Source organism: Pseudonaja textilis, chromosome 1, assembly GCF_049901715.1.
Source record: "Pseudonaja textilis isolate UNSWEBS1 chromosome 1, rPseTex1.2, whole genome shotgun sequence".
NCBI lineage: Eukaryota > Metazoa > Chordata > Lepidosauria > Squamata > Elapidae > Pseudonaja > Pseudonaja textilis.
Window position 1 is genome coordinate 232,100,907 of NC_141990.1, and position 27,569 is coordinate 232,128,475.

The window sequence follows — 27,569 nt, forward strand, 5'->3', positions numbered from 1 at the left end:
TCATAATACAACCTTGGTTGCTCAGAACAGTGTCTTCCATTACAGGTAATAGGGAAGGTGGAAAGTATTAATGTTACCCAGTTCAGAAATTTGGAGAAGGGTGTTGGGAAGGGACATGAGTCACCATTGAAGCAGCAATAGCTTTTCACCTTAAACTTTCATTTCCTGTGGGTACTTTGCCCCAACAGCTCAGCTGGGACTAATATTTGTTTGTGCTGTGAATTCCAACCATTCAAGGGCATTCTATGAACACAGTGCCGGTGTCATAGGCAATCCACCTTGAGAAAGAGACTGCAACCAGAATAACAGACTAAGAGAGTTGGAAGGGACCTTGGCATCCAACCCTCTGCTCAAGCAGGAGACATGTTTCATAGAATAACAGAGTTGGAAGGGACCTTGAAGGTCATCTAGTCCAAGCCCCCTGCTCAAGCAGGAGAATCTATTCCAAATATTAGCCTCCTGATTGTGAGGCGAGAATGCCATCTCTAGGCCACTGGAGCTGCTAACCTTGCACCATTTCGGATAAATGTACAAATCTTCTAACATACATGCACGTAAAGTCACAGCTAGATGTTTAGACTCAGTAGAAGCTGATCTTCATTATTACCTGGTTGCAATAAAGGCAACTTACCTCCTCAAGCCATTCCCATAGAAGCCCTTGAATATGGTTTGGGTTCAGAGAGAATGAGAGATAATTACTGCAGTGGATGTCAACTTGACAGTAAGTTAACTTGCTAGCAGAGAAATGTTGGAATGAATATGTTTCTGAGGGTTTTGCAGACAGAGTTGTTCTACATTCTCTATGTCATAGTTTCCTTATTTCACAGGATGCTCCTTGAAGCATGAACTACGTAATACATGGAGCTATGAAAAATAGTCCTTAATGAACCCAGTTTTTACAATTGTGTGTGCCTTGAGAAGAAAAGATAGATTGGGTGCTGAGTCAACAATATCCAATGTCCTCAGATATGCGTACTATATTTGCAAAAATCACAATGTATAGTAAAAGGGCATAAACTTTATGTATAAACTCTGATAACTGTCTTACCAAGGGATTTTCAATTGATATGGAGCAGTGTATTAGGCTCAGCCTTGAGCTACTGACATGTTACCTTTTTTTTTTTTGAATTTTTGAACAGAACAATAAGATATGAGGCATGAGACCAATGCAATTCCCTCTGAGGTTTCAGGGGGTGGTGATGTGTGGAAGGAATGCATAAAACCTTCTTTGTGCATCAAATGAATTGCCACCAAGGCTGCAAAAAATCCTGAGCAGAGAGTTGTATATGGCAGACAACAGAATAATTACTAGCTAACCTATTCATTTTCACTTACCAAGAAAATGGGTGGCAGATAATTGTCTTTGAAGCTCCACAGATACAGGAAGGAATGTGTGATTGTTTTTATTTACTACATGTATTTATTTTCTTTGCTGAGCACTACTATTATGAAGAAATCCAAAAGATTCCCTTCTGGCTTTCTTATTCTTCCAATAACCCTTTGACAAGATAAGGACCCTCTTGGGTCTGGAACAGTCCTGGATCAGCTGGAATGTGAATCAGGATCTTATCAACTTCTCCAACTACCACACTGTCCTTGTTCTCAGTGCTATAAAATTATAAATATATCCTTGCGGGCATGCATTATTTTTTGCCATTTGGGACGAGTTCTTCTCAAGTTCTCCCTCAGTTCCATTAAGAATTTCTGTAATAATAATAGCATTATTATTATTATTTGGAGGAGGGAGGCCTTGAGATGAATATTGCTTATTTCAACGTTTGAACCTCATGACTGCCAGGAAAGCAAATCTCCTTCAGACTAGAAGTATGAACTGGACTCTGGGGGCAAAATGCTGGACTAGGCCTGGGGAGACCCAAATGGAGTTCTGTCTCAATTATGAAGCTCTTTGGAATACATTCAATGTTTACCCAATTCCTGTTTTCCCAATCCAATGCCTGATGAAAGTTAGGCTCTTCTATCTCCCTTTCTTGTTGATGGAGATAACCATTGGCTCAAGATGGCTGGAAGAGAGAAAGCACACTTAAACGTTGGAACAAAAGGCAGAATGGTGCTAAATCATAGACAAAAAGGAAAACAGAAAGCAAAGTCCCCTGTATTCATAAATGAGGAATCAAATGATTACTCAAAGGAAGAATTGTAGTGACTGACAAAAGTGAACCAGAGGCAATTTAAGGAATAACCATTGACAAATCAGAAAAAGTATATTCAAGCCTAACCCTGATATTAATCTCCATTACCAGCATTTAGCATTCATACTTCGCTGTTTATAGCATTCAAGCATAATGAAAATATATATCTACAATTCAGTGAAGATGTTAAACTCCTAACTGATCTTCAAGTTCAAAGATACATGCCAAGAACCCAGAGAAAAGTTAAGAAAAGAAAGATATACTGGGGAAAAAAATCCCTTGTCAGCTGAAGGTTTCAAAAGGTAGCATGGTTTGACTCTTATCTTGGAAGAGGGGCTAAAGACCTGGAATTAGAAATTCAGGGATACCTTCCCCAGAGTTTTCTTTTCTTTGTATCAGCATTTTTCTTTGTTTGGTTCAGATTTTACAATCTGTCATTGTCCCATGTTCTTCACTCAACAGTATTTAAGGTTTCAGATGAATACATTCCTGATATGCTTGAACTGCAACTCCTATTCTATTCAAGTAATCTGTGACCTAACAACCATTGTTTAGTGACCAAAGTTGCAACAGCACTGAGAAAATGAGTTATTACCATTTTTCATGCTTATGACCATTGCAGCCTCCCCATGGTCACATGATCAAAATTCAGATGCTTGCCAGCTGGTTTATATTTATGATGGTTGCAGTGTTTCGGGTTCATGCAATCATGGTCTGCGACATTTTGTCATGCCCCTGTCAGAGTCTGAATCCGAGGGGGAAGATGAACAGCTGACAGGGGGAGGGAGTGTGGCTCCGTTGGTTGTGGAGGAGGCTGGGGAAGGGCAAAGTCCGGCTGGGCAGAGCAGGGGGAGATAGAACAAGGGAGAGGGACTTCAGAGGAAGACCCAGGCCCACCCCCTCTTCATCCTAGGTCATGCAGGGAGGAATGGAGAAGAGAGGAACGTGGGTTGCTTGGCTTACAGGGGAGGAAAGGGCCCTGATTCCCTTCATTAGCCACACTTGGGAATGAAAGTTTATAAGAACTGAATACTGACTGTGGCATATTCTGGGAGCAAACATGACTTTATCTTGTGTTGTCCTTGCTTATTTGTGCTCCTAGCATCTTCCCAACCATGTGAGTTTTGCTGGGCCTTCACGTCTGGAATTCTTGCTCCTGCCCTGCCAAATTAATTACCTCAGTTTGGCTTGGTTGGACTTAAAGTTACAGTTTGTGTTGAACATGTTTTGGACTTAATTCTCTGCAATCAAAGGCTGTTCCTGGGAGAGTTTTTCACCAGCCAGAATATAACCAGGACATTGGGGGCAAAGTTGGAGCTAATAAAGGGAGTCTTATTGATTATCTGACTATGTTGCCTTTGTGCCACGCCCAGGGTCATCACACATTTTGACAAGCACAGTCAATGGAGAAGCCAGATTTACTTAACAGCCATGTTAGTAACTTAACAGCTGCAGTGATTCACTTAACACCTGTGGCAAGAATGGTCATCAAATGGGGCAAAATTCACTGAACAAATGTCTCACGTAGCACATTTTAGACTCAATTGTATTTCTTAAGTCAAGGCCTACCTGTAAAGAGGTGGACATCGGCTATGCTAGCTGGAACAGTATGGGAACTGGAATCTCAACTTTATCTAGAAAGTGCCAGCTTGGGAAAAGGTGAGGATAATACATGGGCAAGAGGGGTAAGAACTGTGCTACCTCTTGAGTTTCTGGAGAAAAGGGGAGATATCAGTGAAAGGAAGGAATACTTCTGTGCAGATTTGTCCCTTCTATCTTGAAAGTGTAACCGTCTCTACCATGCATGTATAATGTTCATTTTCTGAACTGTTTTTTTTAAACAATTATGTGCTTCTTATGATATTTTTCCCAACTAAAATATATTAAAACATTGATTCATCTGTAAGGGAAAGGAGGCTCTTAGTTGTCTTGCTGCAATTGACTTCGCACAGTTATCCTGGAAACTATAACTTCTGGCGAGTCACTTGAGATTTTTTTCCTTGCTCACTTTTTGCGGGGGGGATCTGCTGCCTTAACATTACTACACAAGGAGGCTTACAAGTAATATTGCTGTTTTTTTGATTAAGTGAAACTCTTCCTGACCTGCACAAAAGGGGCACTTATTCCCCACTCTAGAGTGTACATCTATTTTATTTCTGAGCTTCCCTGCATTGAATGCAGATGGCATTTCCTTGCCCTCTACTCCATCCTTTGACCTTTAAAAATAGTTTCCAAGTTTCAGGGTGTGAAATTCAATTCTTCAAGGTGCCAAACGTTCTTTTTGCATCTCTTCTCCTCCCTCAGTTTTCTTTCACCTATCAACTGCAAGGACTCTTTCTAGAAAGAGCTGGCCTTTCTCTGAACACTTCAGGCCAGCCTTCCTGTTCCTGCCTTCCTGACAGGTTTGCCTTGAAATTTTTAGCTTGTTAGCCTCAGCTGGCACTAGAGGTTGGCTTTTTAAAGCTACTTTCAAGGTTGCTCAGATGAGAAATTCAGTCACATATTGGACAGATAAAAAGCTTGGAGGAAAGTGGATCAGTAGCTTTAGAATGTCTCTCAGGGTGTATCTTTGTTGGGGTTTATGACGGGTCTTTTTTTTGGGGGGGGGATAATATTTAAATTGTGCAAGTTAGATTAATTTTTTCCTTTGCTTGTTTTGTAATGAATTCAGTAGGTGGCACAGCAAAATGATTGGAATAATAAGAAATTTACAGAGTCAGCATATTGTCCCCAACAATCTGGATCCTCATTTTACCTTGGAAGGATGGAAGGCTGAGTCAACCTTGAGCCGGTGAAAATCAAACTGCTGAATTAGCCTGCAGTGCTGTATTCTAACCACTGCGCCACCATAGCTCCTAACACATGTTCCCATTATGCTTTGGTGATCTGGTCATGTAACTCCTAGAGTTAGTTCAGCTCATTGGCTATTTTAAGCAGCTTCAGGTATTACCCACCTCTTTCTTACCCATTAGACCAGTGGTCACTAACTGGTGGGCTATGGCCCACTGGTGGGCCGTGAGAAAATTTTGGTGGGCCACAGAGAAATCTCACCCCCAGAGCACCTCCTCAAAGCAATTAATCCAGGCTGCGCAGAAACACAAGGCTGCACCGCCCACATGGCCTGCGGGAACCCTCCCCGCCTACTCACTCCTTACCTGGTAAACTTTCCTGCTAAATTGCTATTTTTCCTTTTTCTGACCATCATCTGTTCTGCTGTGCTGGAAGATTTAGATTAGCTAGGAAGCAGGAAATGGTTGGATTTCTTGCTTTCTAGCTGGTCTTTAGATCTTCGGCTCAGCACAACCTCCCTTAGGACTGAAGGTTTGCTTGCAAGCAAATTTGAGAGACTGAGGTAGCCGATGGCACAAAGATAGATCACTGAATGATTCTGTGAGCAACTCAATCTGCCTGCTTTGCCTGATTTTGGGTAAAAGTTACTCTTTTTATATAAAAAATTCAATATTTACATGCATGGTGTGTTGTGAGTTAATTTTGTGAGTTTGCTTGTGAGCAAATTTTATGTGACAGACTGGGCTAGCCAATGGCAGATGTATAGATCACTGAATGAATCTGTGATTCTGTGAGCAACTCAATCTGCCTGCCTGCCTGCCTTGCCTGGTTTTGGGTAAAAGTTGCTCTTTTTAAATAAAAAAATCAATATGTATATAAATATTTATAATATTTACATACAAGCCATGCCCAGCCAGTCACATGACCACCAAGCCACACCCACAAATTAGGCCACGCCCACAGAACCGGTTAGTGGTCCCAGAGATCTAAACTTATGAGTTTGGTGGTCCCTGAGGTCCAAAAGGTTGGCAACTCCTGCATTAGACACAGTCTTTCAAAGTAATTCTAAGTTTGACTGGCAGATGAGCCTAGTTCTTTCTTGGAGACTTGGTCAATCTATATGTCTGCTGAACAACAATGCATGTGTGTTTTCCATAGCAACTAATCTGTGGCTCAAAGTAATCCAGTAAGTTTTCCTGATTAAAAGTAAACCAGAAACTAGATCTTCCCACTGCTAATCCAAACGATTTAAACTTAAACCACACTTACTTTCCTTTATATTTCATGCATTGCGTAACATTTATGATCATACACAGACACTTCTCTCTCCCTCTCTCCCTCCGTCCCTCAGTCCCTCTCCTCTATCATGATTGATTATGTGCCATTAAGTTGGTGTTGATTGTTAGTAGATAGCTCTTTGAGATGATCTGTCCCCAAGCTGATCCATACATACACATACACATGCAAGTTGTAGTAGTGATATTCTCTATTTGAATCAGAAGGTGATGCTTCAAGGAAGTTGTTTTGTAAAGTAAGTTCCATTTACCTTGATACTTCTACTGAAATAGACTGTTACTTAAACAATATTTATTGGCAGTGATTTCAAAAATGGCTCTTGGGAGCTGAGTGTACGAAATGTTTTCCTCTTTGTTTCTTGTTGGGTTGTTCATGGATGATCCCATTGATCATTTTAACAATAGCGAAGTACCAGTTTTTTTGTAAAGTTTTGTCAGACTATAATTCAAGTTTGCTTTCCTAACGCTGTATGAGTTTAAAGGGCATTATATTGAAGTTCTGGAGATGGAAGTTTTCTGCTTTCATAATGCAAATGCACTATGAATAGATTCCCTCCAAACTCTTGGTGTGGTTCTTTTGAAAACCTTGGAAACTAACTGGAAATTTGTTTGCTGTAAAGACAGTTCACGGTTTCCTGAGTATAGGTTTTAATTTAAAGACAGTTCCCCATGAAATCACCATGCCAGTTTAAAAGCTGCTTCAGATCTTTATGATCCCACAACACTGGCTGTGTTTGTAAGCTGAGTGATTCATTTTTGGCTCAGCTGCAATGTACTTGAAAATGCAGTCAAACTACCCTGTTTAAAAGCAACTGTACAGCCCTGTGGTGCTTGTGGGCAGCTTGTTTCTCCATTTGTGACTCCCTGCCTCCACCATACCTCCTGGATTTTGGGCCACAGATCTTTCAAGACAGCTTGGTACCTTTTAAATTTATCTTCACATGACACAGTTGGATATTAGTTTATACGGCCAGAAAAATGAACACACATTATGAAGTGGATTGGAATGTATGTATGTGCAAGCAAATTTTATTTTTTCTTTCACTTTGTCTTTTGCATGAACTGGGCATGAAAAACAAAACAAAACACCCTTTGCTTCTTTAAGACCTGTGGAGCTGGAGGAGCAATTTTTGTTGCTTGTTCTTAGTGAATGAACCCGAAGTCGTTCCAGACAGCCCCTCATCTCTAACCTTTTAAACTGCAATAATGTTTGTGTAACAGTAGCAGCCACAGCCTTCTTCAAAGAGGAGAGATCGTCTCTTTGTCATCCTATTCGGTGTGGTTACTGCAGCTGGCATGCTGGGTAGGTCTCAAGGGAACTCCAATTTCAGAAGAATTCTCCCCCCCCCACCCAAAAAAGCCTGGCAGAACTTATGCTTTATGTCAAATGCAGAGAAAACAGAGACGAGAAATACCTCCATTCCTCAAGCTACAGCAGGAGATCCATCAATTTTGCCACCTGCCTAATCAGAAATTGTGACTTTAAAATGAAAGTGTTGAAACTTGGGAAAGGGGGGAGGAAGGGAGACAAGACTTAATTGGCTTTAGTTTTGCTTAGAAAGGATTTAAACTATTTCCCAGCTTTCTGAGCGAGTCTTAGCTCTAAGTTTATACTGTGAATCAGCCATCAGTGACACAATGAAGATGGGTGCTTGGCAAGAGATACAATGCTGCCCATTTTCTACTTATCCTGATGTCTTTTTGCTCCCCCACCCCCTCGATTTTAATAAAAATGTTAACTTTATAATCTCATGATGTAATTTCTCTGGTGCTTAATTTAACAAATTATATAATTGAACATAATAGTTAGAACTTATCATTTTAAAGTAAACATGACAATGTTTTATACTTCAGAGACAGTTTGGTACAGTGGTTAAAGTATCAGGTTAGAAACTGGGAGACTGTGAATTCGAGTCCCACTTTAGGTAATAAAGCCAGCCGGGCAACATAGGCCACTTATTCTTTCCCAGCTCTAGGAAAAACGCAAGGATGAACTACTGCTGAAAAACCTTGCCAAAAAATTGGGGAGACTAGTCCAGGCAGTTGCCCGGAGTCAACACAGACTTGAAGTTACCAGATTGTCTGTCTGTCCATCCATCCTTCTTTATTTTGGGGCAGGGTTAGATTCTTCTTTGCAGGACTGGAGTTCCAACTAATATTTTGGGAGATTGTGGAAGAGGGATGATAGGTGGGCAAGATTACACGATACAGCACGATTCTATTTTTAAAAAGATCTCCTTAGCAGTTTTTCTTTCTTTCTTTTTTTTTTCCATACCGCATTAAGCTTTTTAAGGCCATAGTTGCCTGAACATGGAGAGAATTCGTACTGTTGATTTTCAGCAGTCAAGGTTGGAGAGAGCCTTGGGCACTTCAGATTACCGTAGCCTGGTAGATATAGAAAGCCTAGGCCAAAAGTGCACAGCCTGCACTCGCTCGCTTGCCTGCACCTATGATGTAATGCGCACATGACTCCCTCACGCACAACCCCCTGCATGCACATCGCATGCCTCTGTGCATGTGTACCCAACCCCTCGCACACTGCATGCCCCTGCGCATGTGCACCCATCTCCCATGCGTGTGTCTCCCCCTGCACATGTGTGGCAGATACCCGACAATCAGCTGGCAGGGGGCATGCATGCATGTGCAGTGGGGCTCTTCTGGGCGACCTCTTGGGTGCCGGCAGAAATGGCTCTCATGTGCCGCTTTTGGCACACGTGCCATAGGTTTGCCATCACAGGCCTTGGCCTTTCTTGGAGGGACCATTGCTGAGCAAATAGAGAACATCATTTCAAAACACCTTCTCCCCTTCTAGTTTCCAAATAAACAATTGTTGCTGTGTTTCCATTTTTAAAGAAATAAAACTCTCCTAAAACATTAAAATGGGTGGGTTTCTACCGGTTCTGTCCACTTCTGTAGAACCGGTAGCTCTGAAGAGCAGCAGACAGAGAGCATGCATAGAATCGGTTCTATGTCTGCTGCTGTTTTGGCCCACCCGCCTGCCCGGGCTCTTACCTGATCTTTATTTCCTACTTTTTCAACTTCAGCTGTCGTGCGAGGCAGAGCTGCAGTTAAAAAAGCAGGAAAAAAGTGGTGTTTCAAAGGTTGCTTCTCTGCACGCAGCGTGCTGCTGATGATTTACAAGCATGCAGCATGCAGGAAAGCACATCGTAAGTCACCGAACCTCGTAAATCATCGAACCGGTAGTTAACCCTGTCGGATCCCACCCCTGCATTAAAACATATATCTCACCATAGAAACATAGGCTAAGACAGAAAAAAAAAATCAGCTAAGAGTGATGGGGGTAATACTGTTTTTAAGGAGAGGGCAGGGGTTTTTTTGTCCACTGACTTTAGCAAGGATTTTCTGATTTTCTTTAAGGATTCCATTTCTGTTTGTAGCAAAATACCTTGCATTGGAAGATGGGTTTAATTATGTCCCTCTACTACCCTGCATTTCTTTTTACTCTCACCTCTTCTCCATAGAAGGCCCCAATGATTATCTTGAAGTTGTTATTCTGCATACTTCCTTCCATGAGAATCAAGTCACAGTTCCTAAATCTTCCTACTGGAGCCCTGTCAAGATCCAATTTTGTTTAGCAATGGACTTCCACTGGCAAAAATGTTCTGCATTCTTGAGTGGCACCCAATTAGTCTCCATTCTCACTTCTGCATTGCTATTGCTTTACTACCACCTTGTTTAGTGAGGTCCAAAAGTGAATGGTGGCATCATCAATTGTCTGACAGCAGCAGCTCTGAGACCCAAAACACGCACCTTCAAGTCCCCATTTCTTTTGAGTTGTCAATGTTTAAATGACATTTCCATTTAGATTTAGCTTGCTATTTCTTTGACAAAGGATAGCAGTTCTGAAGAAAGGCTTAATGCAGTACAGCAAGCTAGAGAAAAGGAAATATTCTTTGTTCCAAATGAACTCTGAAGTAAATCTGTCTTCTGTAAGAGAAAAGGAAATATTCTTTGTTCTTAATAAAGTCACAAGTGAACTGTCTTCTGATATATTCCATTCAGAGGCTACTTTGATGAATGAGATTGATGGTATTGTCTTCTTTTGTTTTAACCCCAGTGAATGGATATTCATAAGACCATTCATTTTCTTGAGACTGGTCTTTTCCAGCAAGGGCTGAATAATAGCTTGCTTTTTAAAGCAACTTCCCATTTTGTCAGAAAGGTACATATATGGAAGTCCCCAGCTTGAGCTTTTGGAGAAGTCTTTGAAACATCTATGTCCACAATTCTGGGAATCTAAATTCTGGATATTGTGTACCAATTCAGTTGAAGGGTGTCAGGCATCACTCTTTGATCCGGAAAACACAGTATGGCAAAAAGCCTATAGAAATTAGCCCTTTGAATAAATAGGTCTTAGACATGGGCAAAATTAATCACTTGGGCAAAATGTATCTGCAAGAGCCACCCCTTTGGCTGAAATGAAGTTAGAGATTTGACCATCTTCAGTCAAAAGGTCAGATCTTTTATCATTCCTCCATAAAATTATAGTTGCTGTGGATATCTGAATACGGATTACTCCATCAGAAAATAGTTTCAGGCTTTCTCATTTCGGGAGCAAAGCAAAGACTGGATAACTTTATTGTTTTGTTTGTTAATTTTTTTAATTGTGTGGAAATTGAGAGGCCAAATTTATCAGGGAGGAGATATCAGTGATGACAACAATTTCCCAGGTTCAAGGCCAAAATCACAAAGCAAAAACCGTATTAAACCATAGGAAAGATAGGAACCCACCAGAATTAAACTAGTGTAGGTATAAGGAGAATTGCACCTTCCTATCAAAAGAAAGCAGCCAACTGTTTTATATGGCTCTATCCTAATGTGCAATAAAGTTTCTTATCTTGTTGTGCTGTATTATGATAGTCTGTAGCAAAGTTCTGGTCTAAGAGCTTTGTCAAGCTGTTCCACATTGCATATCTAGGAACCAATGCTAATTCTTTTCAGTAAGTCTGACACTCAGTTGGAGCGAGTAGTGATTTTATGATATGAGGAGAGTGTGAAGTCTTGGCATCAGAGTATGTTTCTTTGTCTATCATTTCTGAGCAGGAGATATTTCTCAGAGCAATATTCACTCCACCTGATTCCTTTTTGACTTTGGGGGGCATTTTCTATTTTGCCCAGAGGGCTTCTTTTTATATCCCCAGCAAAACAACAACAACACCTTTTGAGCTTGGCACTCTACTGTGGGAAGTTGGAAGTCTTACTGCAGTTTTTTATTCCCCCCACCCCTCCAACTTTCATATGTTTGCTTATTTGGTGAGTGTGCTATTTGTGGAGATCTATACACATGTGTGAGCTTTGATAAGAGGAAATGTAAAAGTTAGCTGGATTATACAGGCCATAAAAGCAGAGAAGGCCTCTGTAGGGGGAAGTGAAGTTATAGATTTGACCATCTAGGAAATCTTTCTCAGCCATTCTCCACTTTTTCAACTAAGCCCTTTTCTTATTTTCCAGGGGCTGGAAAATCACACCCAAACTCCTTTTAAAAGGAAAAGAAAGATCTTGAATATGATAGTCTGCTAGTTAACCATTGATGTGCTTGCACTCAGAGCCATGCAGTGTTGCTTCTTGATGAGGAAGCTAGGAACAGTGGCAGCTTCTCAGCATTCAGAAGGTAAATTGGCGCAGATGTCTCCTCTCCCTTAAGGATGATAGAGGAGGATATGGCTCGCCATAATGATGATGCTATGGAGGCGATAGAGTGTGGCTTGAGCAATACGTACATGCAAGGGGAAGGATGAAAATACATGGTGTTGACTGAGAAGTGAAAGCAGTTGGTTATTGCTCATGCTTTTACAAATGGTATTTTGCACTTCCCTCAACTGCGATAACAGCCAATTAAATGGGGATAACTAAATCGAGGAAGTTGAATATGGTGCTGTTCTAAATAATGGGGGAGAGAAAGGCAATTGAATGAATTCACATGCAAATTATAATTTTTAAAAAAATAGAAAAACTCACATAAGGGGATTGGTGACTTATTTAGATTGTCTATATTGGAAGAATTTGAGCAAATTTCTCAATCTCATCAGATAGATCACATAAGACAATTCTACAAAAAGTTTATATTTTTTATTGAGAGTGGCTATAATAACACATCTTGCATGATTCTGATTATGTTATATTATACCTCATCCACCTTATAGACGTGAATTAGGGATATGTCTGTCTAAGCCTCTTCTGCATATTTTCTGACTATTAATTTCTATTTATTTTTGTCATGAACTGAAGATATGTTTTTCCCCTTGTTTTGGAGCTTGTATATCTCCATCAAGATAATCTTTCTTAATATCTATAAAATAAAACGTGTGTTCACCACCTTAAGTTACTTATAAAGTAATAAATGTGGGATAAAAATCTAATAAAGAAACAAACTACAGTATATAGTTGCTGGGAGCTGACACCTGTTTGATGGCACATGAGCAAACAACCAATTGATGAGAGAAATTGAGCGATCAGGTGGACACAGATTTTGATCTGAGAAAAGTGTGTCTTATCATTTGATTGAAACTCTCAGAAGTTATTTGAATGTTCTGCATTCCAGACATAACTGGATAAAAAGCATAAGGAAATATTGATATCGTGTGGCAAATAATTTTGCAGTCAAAAATGTATTTTGTTTTTCATAATAATTTTTGATTCTACCTACTCAGTGTTGTGGAATTTTACCTGAGAGAGGGCACTTGTAATATTCTCTCTTTTCTCCAACTCTCCCCCCAATCTCTCTTGTTTCCTATGAATGATCATGATTAGAGGACTGAACCTGACAGAACAGAAGTTGTATTACTGACTTGACAACATGTTTTTTCCAGACTAAGTTCTACACAAAGTTACTTTAGTGTTCATCGTGTGGAAATGTCCATAGCATTTTGTTAGTTGAAAAGCATGGGCCCCAAGCATCTTAGAGTAGACTTGATGAAATTTGAAAATCAGCATCTGGTTTGATGGATGGCATTTATTTTAGAGCATGTAATACAGCACAAGATCAGATAGGCATGACAGAAATCTTTCTGTATGTCTGATTTATTGATTCAGTGGGTGTTGCCCATACAGTTTCAGAATGGCTCTTGCAAGCTTCTGCCTGGACTGCATGAATCCAGGATATACAAATGCTTCCTTAAATGAAAAACCTCTACAAGACCATTCCTTCATCTCTTCATCTGCCAAATCTTCCTTCCATCAGTCCCCATGAAAGCAACAGTTTACAAGATCTACGACAAATAGGAATTGAATATTTCCTCTTGGGAGTCTTCCAGTCAGAAACAAACTGTAGTTTAATCTTCTATCTAATTGTAGTTTCCCCTGCCAAGATCACTCCTCTTGCTTACCAGTGTATTTAAGTAAATGAGAAGGAAGACAAGTTTTCAAGGAGTCTTCTTCAAGACCCCCAAGATTGCTGGCTGGAGAAGGTGGGAATCATATTTGGAGGTCACAGACTGAGAAGGTCTGGCTGCCCAGCAACTGTACCAAATATTGCAAACCTTTTGACCTTGGAAGCTGACTGTGGCATTCCCTTTGGTATGTAAACCCAAAGTGATTCTGTCCTTGGCCACAGTTATTTGACTTGTTGAAAAAAAAAAACCCCGAGGTCTTCCAGGTTTGTGCTCTAATGAACATGTTATATAGTACAGAAATTAAGAATTTTATTATCCTTGGTGTAGCATATTGTAGATCAGAAAAGGATTCAATTCTGATCCATGGTTGGCTTTTGCTTTAAACTTTCCTTGAAGTATTTGGAATCAATATCTTCTATGTGATGATTTGGGGAAGGGAGAGTTAGTAGAAAACATCATTTCAAAAATATCTACATTTGGGAGTAATATAATCTGCATACAGTACATACAGCCAAATCATATAAATATATTATTTTAAGGATTTGCAAGTCAAAAGGGTAGAATGGATTTTAAAAGAGAGGTAGAAGAGAGAGATATTTTTGATTTTGACTGGACAGTGCCAACCAACAATTATAACAATATCATGTTTTCCATTTTATATCCTTTTGGGTGTTAAGGCCAGGTAGTATTTATTGATGCTTTGGACTTTGTCCAGCATTGATAAAGGAGTGATGAAAATCAGACAACTGGTTAAAACCTTGTACAACTAAACAAGATGAAATACATCAGAACAAAACGGAATATTGAACATGTTATTATATAACTGCCATAGCAAAGATGCCATAGTCATGGATACATGATATATATGAGAAGCACAATACTGAATGAACAATTAAACATGATGGACTTAGCCTTGATTGGATAGATGTGTAGAAGCTGGGCAGAGCTTTCTCCGATTGGGTGAAATGCAGATATAAAATTCACTGTATTCCAAAGTGAGGATATACTTTAAGACACTTTTCCTAGATACCCTCATCCTTTTCAACATATTTGACCAATAAGCAAGATGGCTTAGGTGTGTATGAATAATGAATGAGGTGTAATGGATACAGTGTATTCGAATACAGTGTAATAGTACAATACCACAAAAGATCCCCAATAATTTATTATAATTCTTACAAAAAAAAAAGTTTAGCTGTTTGGTAGTTGTAACTGATATCTAGTTATCTGGAAGTGAACTCTAAGAATAACTGATTTACTTTGTGTCAATATGTAATGTGCATCAATCAACCAGCTAGCTTATCTGTGTAATTACATAAAGTCAAAATATAAAATAGTGATTTAATGTAATCTTATCAATTACCCATTAGCTTGTGTCACACATAGGAATTCTACATTGAATGGTTATTTATTCAAGGACTGCAGATCAGGCAGCATTAATATTTAGTGCTCGTAACTGTTACTTCTTTTGTACTGCAGTTCTTAAAACAGATGGGTCTATTTGCGCTACAAAAATGAATTTTATTTCCTTTACATTCAGCACTAGAAATGGTACATTTCTCATTTTAATAACATTTTAAAACTGCCTGGCTTAAGGATTTTCACTTGAAAGATCAGCTAAAAATCCTGGCTTACATGGAAAACCTATTATATGAAGATATGATATAAAATGTCATCAAATTTTGAAGATTTATTGTATTTCATCTGACTTGAGGCATGAGTGCAAGGCTAAGAATGATGAGACATGGAGCGTAGAAGCAAAGGTGGATTTAATAAAAGGGAGTGGGAGAAGAGAGGAGATTCAGGATCAAGACAAATATCTCTGGTCACCGGTATAAGAATGTATATTTATTTATTTTTAAGTCTTAATTGCCTTACCTACCAAATTAGGTGCTGGAGGCAATGTGCAAAAGAGATTGAAAGAGCAGCAGGACATTTATATTTATATTCTTTCCCAATCTTGCAGTCAACTGAAGTCTTCAGGGAAACTATATTCCCTTCTGAGCAAATAGCTTCTCAGACTATGAGTCCTGTGAGACATCCATGTTACTAAAAGGTTGGAGCAGCTTGGTGGGGTTTTTCCTGGCCTTGCTTCAAATAAGGAAGCAAAGAGTTTTCTGGCATGGAAAAAAAATGCTGGAGGTGAAATGACCAACTCAATGTCCATCTTGAACTGCTAGGTGAAAAAAATAAACTAAAATAAAGATACTCTTGAATTGAACTGTACTAATGAATGACATGGGCATGTACAAGTACAACTGTAACTCTAAAAGAACATAAATGTGCTGTTCCACATTTAAATAGCAAAGGGTTGGCTAATGTAGAAAGTGAAAGTGAGTAGAGCAAGCATATCCTTCCTCTTCAATTTATCAATGAAGGGAAAGCTACTAGAATACAAGAACCCTATTCTTGACCTGGAAAGTTGTCAATGGTCCAGTGGTGGAAATGCCAGAAAAGTTCTAGCTCAGCCTTAAGGTTGTGGTACAGCATGTGTTTGTTCTCCCAAGTTCATCTTGTATTTGGAAGCTTTACTTTAGACCACTCATTTAAATAAAGTTTTACTGCCATTCATTGGAAACTTTGTGTGAAGATTTAATAGAATCACCTTCTGCATTAGTGACAACGCATTTCTCCAAGTTTTTGCTTCTCTGTTGGATTATAAATATAGTGAATGTTGAAGGTAAGCAGCAAAATAAACACACAATGAAACATGGGGTTCAGTAGTCTGCATCGTGCCCATATATTACAGTCACATCCCACTGTGAAGCTCTGCTCCCCACCAGTGTTCCAGAGATTTTATTTGAAGATGGTTTGAGGGAAGGCTTGTTTTTTGTTAATTGCTACAGACTTCAGAGGACAAAAATATTTCCAGAAAAGATCTAGTCCAATATTAAGGATTTTTTTTTAATGAACATGTGATGGAAAATAAAATATGGAGATCACATAACCTGAGAATTACAAAACAATTGTAAGCCATCTTCTATCTAATAATAATGGATGGAAACTGAACAAGGAGAGATTTAACCTCGAAATAAGGAGAAACTTTCTGACAGAACATTCAACCAATGGAATAATTTGCCCTCAGAAATTGTGGGAGTGCCATCACTTGAGACTTTCAAAAAGAGATTGGACTCCCATCTGTCAGAAATGGTGTAGGGTCTCCTGCTTAGGCGGTGGGGGAGGTGGGGTTGGACTAGATGACCTATAATGTCCCTTCCAACTCGGATTATCTGTTATCTGTTAAAAGAAGGAGTTAAGCATTTGGTTATGTCAAGCAGGGAAGGATAATGGAAGAAGGTTCAACCACTTTTTGTAGGACTTACTCTTTAATTGCAACATTTTAGTTATGATTGCCCAACTTTCTTCAGTAAATATTCATCATAAATTCCTGAATCCATGGTTCTGCTTATTGGATGAAACCTGGCAAGAATTATAACTTTATTGTCAATGTGTATAGCTACCAAAATGTACTTCTTGAGATCAGTAGTGGGACTTAACTTGATCGATCTGGATTTGGATCAGCTATACCAAAAATACAAAGCATGTGGGGATTTTATGACGTACTTCCTCCAAGTTTTTCTAAAGATAGTGATTTCCAGGATTATCCTGGAAAAAAAGAAGCATTTGGAATTTCTGTGGAGGCGGCAATACTAATGTATTTCTACTTGGCTGTAAATCCCATGAAATTAAATAAAGATTAGATAAGATTAGATGAATTTAGAATCGTAGAGAAAATCCTTAATATGTCCCTATGAGGATTTCTGTGAGCATAAGAGGTTAAAATATTTGGTTTATAAATTGCCCTACGGCTAAATTAAACAGATGAAATCAAATAGCAATTAAAAAAACAAACAAAGAACAAACAGACTGAAATTGAAGAAGGCATCAAAGGCAAAAAATGCTAAAAGATTTTAAAATATTCGTAGAGACAAATGGGTAAAAAAGAAGTTTTTTTTTTTGGGGGGGGGGTAGTACAAACCAAGGAATTATTACAAACCATACATATAAATGACAGAAGATATGTGTGCAGAATCCTCAAATTTCCCAGCCTCTGATAGAGGATCTAAATATAAATCCTTCCATCCCCACCATTTTGTCAGAACTGAAGATGCTTCTTGGATGAGAAGTGAAACTTCTTCAAGCGAAGAAACAAAGAAAGTCCGGTTGCCTTTTGAAAAAGCACCTTTGGGACAACCATGACCTGGATGATAGAGAATTACCATAGACATAGAGGACTCAAAATTGAAGAAGACATATAACACAGCATAGAGGTGAGAAAAGTATTTTTACAGACATACACAAATAAGAACAAAGAGTTAGATACAGAAACAAGAAACTGAAAAAGAAAACAAAAAACAAAAAAGGTTTTTTTTTGTTATAATTGTACCTTCTGCCCTTCTATCAACTAATTATCTAACATTTTTCTCCAAGCTCTTTCTATCATTTTTAATATCCAAATTATTTATTCATTTTTTCTGTTCTTTCATCTAAAAATTCATATATGAATTCCAGTCTTTTAAAACACTCTTGTTTTTATTTTGACCAAACCGGACAACTTTGCCATGTCTTCCAAGTTCAATTAATTTAATAATCCAGGTTTCTATGGTATGCATTTCATCATTTTTACATTTTTTTTTGCAAACAATACTACTGCCACAGTTAGTATATACAATATTAATTTCCCATATTTCTTTTCTAATGCCTTGTCTATAAAACCTAATATGAGTAATTCTGGTTTCAGTATAACAATCCATAATTTTTTTTTGCATTGCTGTATGGATTTCTACCCATATTTCTTTTGCCTTTTCACAAAAGTCCCTCCTCTCTTTCCACACTTCCAAAACATAACAGAAATTAATACTTTCTGGAAAGGTTTATTTATTTGTTAATGGTTAACTTTTGGAATTGTGATGCTTTAAAATGTATGTCCCAGTTTGAAACTGAGAAGATATGTAAAATGGTCCGTCCGTAGGCAAAAGAAATTAAAAAAGGGAAGGCATAGTTATCATCCTGAAGTGTATTGATAAATGCCATGCCAGCAATCCCTTATAACCTTTTATAATATCAGAGACATTTAAAACCACAGTGTCGTTCTTCCCATATTCCTTTCTAAGTTGACATCTAATTTTATTTATTAGAATTTATAGTGATGTCTTTCTTATTGTTGAAATGAAAGGCTGTCTCTGTAAATCTTTCAGATTTCTAATCATATAATTTTGGGCATGAACTCAATTTCTAAAGAAGTAATCCTGGAGAAATAGGATTTGGGGGACTATTTTGTTCTGTTCTTTGAGTTGTTTATCTAATTTAATGCATTGAGTGAGAATAATAGAAAAGCATTTGTATAGCCTTTTCCAGAAATTTATGCTGCTTGTTTTTATCACTAGGGTCCCAATCCTGGTAGGTTCAAAAAAGGATGTTCTTCAGCAGAACTTTGAAGTATGAATCTTGTGCCTTCTTATAGTTAAGGGTTTGTTTAATTAAGTTTTTAAATTATTCCTCTATATGAAACTATAACATTATGCACATTTTACCTTATTTACAGAATAGCTTATGTAAATTCTTAAGGAGGAGCCTTCTTACCATCTTTCTCCCAAACAGACTATCTAAGCTTTGCTGCCTCTTTGCCCTCTGGAATGTAGCCCCTGCCTCCTGGGAATTCAGACTACATTCCAATACAGCAAGAAAAGATAATGTGGATGATATGGAAAAAATTAACTAAATCAAAACTGAATAATTTTAATGGTGATGTTTATAAATAACCAGAGTAGGCAGAGCTTAAGACTGCTTCCTATTTCATGAAGTAAATCTTCCTTCCTTCAAGCTTAAGTTCTGTCTTCTTGAAGAACCATTTTTGGTTCTTCCGATTGGTTCACCAACAGGAGGTGCTGTTGATATGACAACATGGCTTTGCAGGGAGAGACTGGCTGAAGAAGTACCAGTGAAGAACTTAGTTAATTAGCCAGAAGGTGAGTCCAATTAGGAAAACAAAAAATTAGGGAAGACAAGTTTCCTGCAATGAGGTGGGTTGGAAAACGCATAATCTGGATCTACACAGCCAGCAAGAAGCAGTCCCTTTTCTTCTCACAGCATACTCATATACTGATGAATAGCAGGAGTTACTGCTGATTAACATTAGTAGAACAGTTATGTAGGCAACATCATATCTTATACAATATATCTGTTTACCATCTCACATCTGGATTTCTTCACATTGGGTTACAAAGAGCATTGGATTACTGTATCACACTGATTATTCCCTGGGAATGAATATATTTCTTTCTTATAGCTTCATCTACGGAACTGAGAATGGCAGTTGAACTTACCACGATTGCTTTTCTAAACATCAGAAGATAAGGTGAACAATCCAATCTGATTCAAAAAGGGCAGAATATTAATGGAAAAGTTAAATGTCCCAAGGATTGAGATGATGTTACTGTATGCTAAAAATAAGACATGGTTTTTCTGGTCCCATATGTTTTAACACTTCCAAGTTGATCGTTATAGTAGAATATACAATACAGGAAGAGCTAAACTACATTCAATTAAAGTTGATGTGATGACTGCAGGAAGTTTATTCAATAGGATAGGAAAAAGTCTTCAGCTCTGTTTTTTAGCTAGAAGACAGAGACCTTTTCTTTTGGGTTCATTTATCAATGTCCGGAAAAGTATTTCACAGTAGGTACAGGTACTGTTCTTGTCCAAAGTCTAGAAATAACAAAATAATCAAACATGCCCATCACAAACGACAAGAGGTAACCATGCAGCATTACACATGAGCATTTGAAAGATAAATATCCTTATTAAACTAATGAAGCAAAATGTCCTAATATAAAAAGTTTCTTGGGGAAGGGAGATATAGGAAAACAGTGAATGACAGTAATTACACCATAATTCCAAAAAACACCCAGACTAGCTAAACAAATAATTCTCTTCCTGAAGAAAGTACTAGTTTAGGGTTTATCAGTTGCTTTAAGATTAGGGCATATTGTTACACTGAAGATTAAGGGCTTTCAGATTGCCCTTTCTATTTTAATATTATTTGATCTATTTTAATAAAGTCTCTGATTAAAAAACCCCGAATTTTCCATAAACCTGCTGTGCTATTTGGTATATCTTATAATAGCTATTCTTTGTGTTGAATTTATCTTCCTTAACAATCTGTTAAAATTTAGTTTAGCAATTGATGGAATTATGAACCATAAAAATGGATATAAATGCAAAATAAACAAGGCCAATCAGTTTTCAGTAATACTGGCATGTTATAATGGAATTGGTTCTTGTATTTTATTTTTCTGTTTTTAGTGTTTGGCTAAAATCCCAAGAGATAGGAAGCTCACATTTATTTTTAAGTTAGGTATAGTCACTTGGTCTCTGGAAGAATGCTTTTTGAGAAAGTTGAAAACTGGTGTGTAACAGTATTGTGTTCACACAATGCTGTAAAATAGGACGTGGTTTGTCTGTTCTTAAATTAGTGTGTTGTGTTAATACAGCCAGTTGTGTCTTACTCAGCCTAAACAAACTGATTTAGCTGTGGATATAGTTATCTTAATTAAAGGTGAGGCTTTGTGGTCTAATGATTATGTAAAAAATATATGGAACAAAATGCAAATCACTGTTCTTGAAACAGATTTCCATCCTTATTATTACCATATATAGTTTTCTTGGCAGCAGGATGTCAAGTTTGCCATTAGCTTCTTACATGAAACTCTTGGTTTCCTCTTAGATTTTGGCTTTGTTGTTCTAAAATAGAGCGGTTGCAGTGTCCCATCAAATGAACATGATGGGCAGATGGTAGTCCTAATTGAAGTTGCAAACATTGCTTTTTTTTCCTTCCTGGAAAATGAATCAGTACTTGGAACTGGAATTTTAATTCCAGCTGATTAGTCAGCTTCTGTGCTGGTCATGCTAATATTCTAGAGTCTAGATTATTAAAGGTTACCTTATTTTCCAGCAGATGAAATAAACTGAGGCATTCAGATTAGTATTATTGAAGTAGTTCTGGCCATTATGATCAAATCTCCACATCTATATAACAGTCTTGTAGGTCAGATTTTGTCCCTTGCTGTCCAAATCTTTGCGGTCTTTTTTTTCTGCACAAGCAATTACAAACTATTTACTGCAGCTGTTGTAGAAAGGCCTTTAATAACATCCTATTTAGTTAAGTATAATTGTTAGATGCAGAGATTATGAGAATAATAAGTTTTGTTTGCCTATATGTGCATAATATGTAGACCAAACCACAGAATGGACCTGTCTTGAGCTTATAGACACAATGTAGTGTGAAAATTATCTCATCTGTAATTAGCAATACAACTTTTCTGCATTTTTTTTGTGTGAAATCACTTTATAAAATCTCCCTGTTCCATTTGGGTTTGCTCCCTTTACTTTAGATGAACAGTTACCAGCAAATTGCTTAATTCTGAGTAGGGTGTTGGTTAGTCAGCCGACTTTTAGATGTAATTATTTTTCAAAATGATGCAGCAGCATTCAGTCTGCCAGCTGTATTTTACAGGTGGTGGTTTTATATCTTTGAAAAGCTTTTCCATTGCTTGGGTGATGATGATACAGCCCAGATGGAGAAGATAAGTCTGAAATCTATGATACTACTTACAACATAAGCACATTTGCATAATTATATCTTTACTGTAACAATCATCAAATTTGATATATCCATCAGACTGATTATTCCAAAGACCATTTGCTACACTGTGTAGAAGTAGAAAGAATAGATGACATTCTTACTCATTGTATTTTGGACTGTCTGTTGAAAGATAGTCTCTCTCTCTCTCTCTCTCTCTCTCTCTCCCCCCTCAAAAAATTATTCTTGAAAATAAAAAGGTTAATTCTTTTGATATTTCCAACAGAAATCAGAAATGTAAAGTGATTTAAAAATGATGAGATTATTTTTTTTTAGAAGTTAACAAAAAATACAAGTAGCCCTCATGTAGTAACTGCCTCAGACAGTGATGAAAAAGACTTTTTTGTGACCAATACACATTTAAAACCTGTCTATACCTGACCCCTCCCACCGCCCCCGAAAAACAAGCTGTATCTTCCTGAGCTGCTTTCCCTGGTGTAGTGTAGCACTTCCCTCAAAAGTGTTACCTGCAAGCTAACAATTCAACTCTGTGCTGTAATCTGAAACTGACAAGACCTTAGTCAGTTTCACCCTGAAGCCTTTTGTTTGGCCCTTAAATGGCTTGTGGCTGACAGCTACAAGCCCACCTGGCATGCAGCCAGTGCTACTGGATTATTTTTGATGTATTTGATGTCCATTGTGTGCCTGATTACTCTCTGGTAATCCCTTTCTCTCCAATGAATATACATGCAAACATCAGTTGTCTTCTTGCTAATTATCCTAATGGCGGGGAAAGGGGTATGAGGCACCAGCCTTCCTCTTGAGCAGAATTCCAGAAACCTTCCTCAATGTTTGGCCTTACCCAGTTGTCTGCAGTCATATTCTTCTGGGTGTATAAAGGAAAGGAAAGCTGAAGCAAAATTAGCAGAGTCATGGGATTCTCCCTGCCCCTTCCCCCAAGATCACTTGGCTTAACAACTGAGTCACTTGTACCAACTGTAGTTTCTGAATAAGGACTATTCCTAATGGTAAAGGCCCTTGCATGGTGGTAACAACAAGCCATCAAACCTTGGCTGATCTTGAATAGCTAAGTAGAATTTGATCTAGTTAATACTCAGGTGATAATTTTTTAAAAAATATGATTGGTTTCACATTGTGAAGATGAAAAAAACATCACCAGAGAATGAAATGGCGATTATTTCCATATTGTATTTTCCTTCTCCATTGAGACATTGAGCTAGACCAGGGGTGTCAAACTCAAGGCCCGCAGGTTGGATTCACCCCGGGGTGTGTGTGCTTAAACTTGGCCCGTGGCGCTGGCCTGGAAATAGCAAAGAACAGGTCCTCAGTGCCTCTTGCAGCCAAAACAGGGCACGGGGAGGTGTGCGTGGCCCCCGTGCCCTGCTTCAGCCTGGGTGGCTTCCTGCGGCACTCTGCCAAAATGGACCACGGGCGGGGGGGACACATGTGGGACAGGATGGAGTGGCAAAGTGATGCAGGAGGCTGTCCATCCTATCTCCCCCCTCCCTACTGCCGGCCCACAGAGGAAAACTGCAATGCTGATCTGGCCCTCGAAGAAATCCAGTTTGACACTCCTGCACTAGAGTTACAGGAGTCTTTACCCTTTAATGATGCAGCAAAAATATTTTGCTCATATTAAGCTGCTTTGTATTGGCTTAGATTACTGGTTTGTTTGATTTAGGCCTGTATATTCTTAGGAACAATCCTACAGATGGAAAGGATTACTTAATTCTTCCCCTTGTATTTATTTAAGATTCATCAACCCTTTTTAGCTGCTTTTGCTCAATATTAAGCCCTCCCTCTGGATAGTCATAGCTATCCAGATCTTTTCTCCTCAGAGCAAATTCTGGTGTGCCTGCTGGCATTTTGAATAGAAAAGGTCAGAGGTCAATCAGAGTTGTTACTAGTTGGCCGGTCTTTAAAATTTGAATTACAAGCGAACAAATAATCAGGCTGCTCCCCAGCCAGTTTGTAACTTTTATTTAAGATTATAGCCATAATGGAAAAACCCACTGATGCGCATAGGTAGAGTTTGACTTCCAACACTTCATTTAGTGACTGTTCCAAGTTACAATGTCACTGAAAAAAGTAATTTATGACAATTTTTCACAGTTATGGCCTTTGCAGCCTCTCCATGGTCATGTGATCAAAATTCAGATGCTTGGGAACTGTTTCATACTTATGACCACTGCAGCATCCCAGGGTCATGTGATCAACTTTTACAAACTTCTGATAAGCAAAGTCGATGGGGAAGCCAGATTCACTTAACAACCTGGTTACTAATTTATCAACTGCAGCCATTCATTTAACAACTGGGGCAAGAAATGTTGTAAAACAGGACAAAACTCACTTAACAAATATCTCACAACAGAAATTTTGGGCTAAATTATGGTCGTAAGTCAAGGACTGCCTTTACAATGATCTTTTCCAGCAAAACATTTATGATGGAATACATTCTGAAATTTGAAGAAAGCTCCAGCTGGGAGAAAACTAATAATATGGTTTGACCTCACAGTCAAACAGATCTGATCATGTTATCTTAAATCCACCAATGAATCTTTTTGTGAAAACCATCTGTATTGTTATTAAGATGTATTTCTTTTCAAAATGTTTTAAAATAATTTTCATGCATTCATTTCTCTAGTGTGATTCCCTCCCTCCCTCCTTCCATCCATCATACTTATATGTTGTCCTATTAAAATAACTTTTATGCATTCAATTTTCTGTGTTTTTCCCTCCCTCCCTCCTTTCATCTATCACACTTACATGTTGTCCCATTTGTTGACTCTGGGAAAGTTGCAACAACCACCATTTTTATAAACGTGATGAAAAAATTGTTTTAATTTTGTCAAAATGTACATCCATTTCTGGAACAATTGAAATTAAACATTGAGGAGCAGAGAGGTTAAAAAAAAATGACAGGGAAAATCAGTATTTCCAGAGCTCCTGAATATGAAAAATGTTGTTTTTCTTCAGATCTATGAAATCTTTGGCCCAGTGCCTTAGTCTCCAGGATATATAACTAAAACAAATAGATATTTTTCACTTGTTTATTCCTGCCTCCATTTACATTCTCTTTCTGTTGTCTCATTTATATTGAATTCTACATTGCAAGCAACCTAAAACAGAGAGCTACTACTTTTACGCTTGTAAAAATATGGAAATTGTTGCCATAATGAATATTGTTTTCTGATGAATAGCTTTGAAAGATATGTTTTTGCTACAACCAAAATGTACTGTTTTCCTGCTATTGTTAGCCAGCCTATTCTTAGAAAGATCACTCTTTCTTTAAGGAATGTTTTGAGTTTTGGGATATCCTTTCATTATATGGCTAGATCTCTTTTTCCAACTGCATTTGGCCGATCTCCATTGTTCTTAGCATTGTTGCCAATATTGTGGCATCCTCTCCTGACTTGGTGACCTCTGGATGGGTGGACTTACAGCTCCCATAATTCCTAGCCAGCATAGTTAAAAATTAAACATCTGTTGGAAAAGCCTGTACTTGGGAAATGTGAATATGCCATTCAAAGTATACTTACATTTTTTTTTATTTCATATGGTAATTACAAAATGCAGCATTAAGTGTTGTTTTTATTTTTGGTACTCATGCTACTGCTTCTTGCTGGGAGATCCTTGGGAGGTCCAGCAGCCAGAATGTGTAGACCAGGGGGGTCCCCAACCCCCGGTTTATGGTCCGACACCAGTGTGCAGCATGCTAGCAAGCAGGCCATGAAAACAAATGAAGCCCCACACACAGGATGCAGGCAGCATGTGAAACCACGCCTCCTCTGGGCCATGAAAAAACTCCTCTCCATGAAACTGGTCTCTGGTGCTAAAAGGTTGGGGGCCATTGGTGTAGACCCGTGATGGTGAATCTATGGCATGCGTGCCAGAAGTGGCATGCAGAACCATTTCTGCCAGCATGTGAGAGGTTGCATGGAACAGCCCCACTGCACATGTGCATGCACCCCCCGCCAGCCAGCTGATTGTCAGGTATCTGCCGCGCATGCCTGGGGGGAGATATGTGCACATGTGAAGGGGGCGGGGGCATGAGAGGGGTCACACGCGCATGCACAGAGGCACGTGGTGTGTGCACAGGGAGTCGTGTGTATGCACAAGGGGGTGGGGATGGATCACGCACGCATTGCATTATGGTTGGAGGTGCGCGCGCACATATACTTTTGGCATGCAACGAGGAAAAAGCCATCACTGGTGTAGACTATTTAGCTGTGACAAAGTCACATTTCCTGTGGTGCCCCACGAGGAGGCTAGTCTACATTGCAACCCTGGTGGCGCAGTGGTTAAAGTGCAGTATTCACAAATACTTTGGAAACACTCCCCAGACTCCCTGTTGTCTATTATAGTGCTGCATCTCAGTTGCCACTTTGACTATTGAAGATGAAAGCCAGTCTTGATTTTGGCTGATATGTAACAGAAAATCTTAGCTTGCAATTTGACATCAGGTGATAGCACACTGCACTGATAGAGCACTGGACACCAGAACAACTAGACACAAGAACAGTTTTTCCCCAAAAGCCATCACTCTGCTAAACAAATAATTCTCTCGACCCTGTTCAACTATTACAAAATCTGCACTACTATTACTGTTAATTTTCTCATCACTCCTTATCACCCATCCCCTCTCACTTGTGACTGAATGACTGTAACTTTGTCACTTGTATTCTTACAATTTATATTGACTGTTTCCTAGTATGATTTGATTGCTTATTGTACCCTATGACTATTATTAGGTGTTGTACCTGATGATTCTAGACGAATGTATCTTTTCTTTTATGTATACTGAGAGCATTTACACCAAGACAAATTCCTTGTGTGTCCAACACACTTGGCCAATAAAGAATTCTATTCTATTCTATTCTATTCTATTCTATTCTATTCTATTCTATTCTATTCTATTCTATTCTATTCTATTCTATTCTAGCTCCTAACATGATACTTTCAACCTACAAAGTTTAGGACTATTACAAATCTGGCTACTTTTCTGTAGAGACACTGAGACTACAATATTTATATACAGGTAATCCTCAATTTATGACCAAAATTGAGCCCCAAATTTCCGTTGCTGTGTTATTTGTTAAGTGAGTTTCACCCAATTTTATGACCTTACTTGTACGATTGTTAAGTAAATCACTGCAACTGTCATAAATATGAGTCAGTTGCCAAGCTTTTGAATTTTGATCAAGTAACCATGAGGATGCTGCAGGGGTTGGAAATGTGAAAAATGGTTATAAGCTACTCTTTTCAGTGCTGTTGTAACTTTGAACAGTCACTAAATGAACTGTTGTAACTCAAGGACTACCTGTATTTGTTGCAGGGTAAGTGATGTATAAGTAAATTACATGACAATGCTTTATTGGCC

General features: G+C 38.5%; 1 protein-coding gene across 8 annotated transcripts in view; it reads left to right on the top strand.

The window, feature by feature from the left end:
• Positions 1-27,569, top strand: part of TSPAN4 (tetraspanin 4) — a 754,211-nt gene that overhangs the window by 71,310 nt on the left and 655,332 nt on the right. Inside the window, exon 2 of one of the 8 annotated variants that reach the window (XM_087920958.1) lies at positions 17,688-17,858. The exons of the other annotated variants lie outside the window; for them this stretch is intronic. The gene's annotated coding sequence lies outside the window, so the exon portion shown is untranslated. The remainder of the gene's footprint in view (positions 1-17,687; positions 17,859-27,569) is intronic. 8 annotated transcript variants of the gene reach the window in all.